This window comes from Morone saxatilis, unplaced genomic scaffold, assembly GCF_004916995.1.
Source record: "Morone saxatilis isolate NCDOM2014 unplaced genomic scaffold, NCSU_SB_2.0 Contig23, whole genome shotgun sequence".
In the NCBI taxonomy this organism is placed as follows: domain Eukaryota; kingdom Metazoa; phylum Chordata; class Actinopteri; family Moronidae; genus Morone; species Morone saxatilis.
In genome coordinates this window covers 17,317,552-17,317,773 of record NW_023339796.1, presented here as the reverse complement: position 1 = coordinate 17,317,773, position 222 = coordinate 17,317,552, and the positions used below count along the sequence as shown (strand labels likewise).

The following is a 222-nucleotide window of genomic DNA, read 5'->3' as shown; positions in this document are numbered from 1 at the left end:
GCAAGATCGCATAGTGCACCTTTTTTAAGCAAAAAAAAAAGGCCACGTTGACTTTTTCCTCACATTACCTATTAACGCGTGACCATACCATAGAAAATATGCAGATTACTGGATGAAACTGCCTCTGTGAAAGGGACTTTTGTTTGGGGAGAAGAATCACATGTCTGTTCACTCCTCAGCAAGTACTGACCCAACATGTTCCTCTGCAGCTTTTTTTTTTTT

General features: G+C 40.1%; 1 protein-coding gene across 1 annotated transcript in view; it reads left to right on the top strand.

The window, feature by feature from the left end:
- Positions 1-222, top strand: part of cdc73 (cell division cycle 73, Paf1/RNA polymerase II complex component, homolog (S. cerevisiae)) — a gene marked incomplete in the record, with an annotated part of 17,326 nt that overhangs the window by 11,030 nt on the left and 6,074 nt on the right.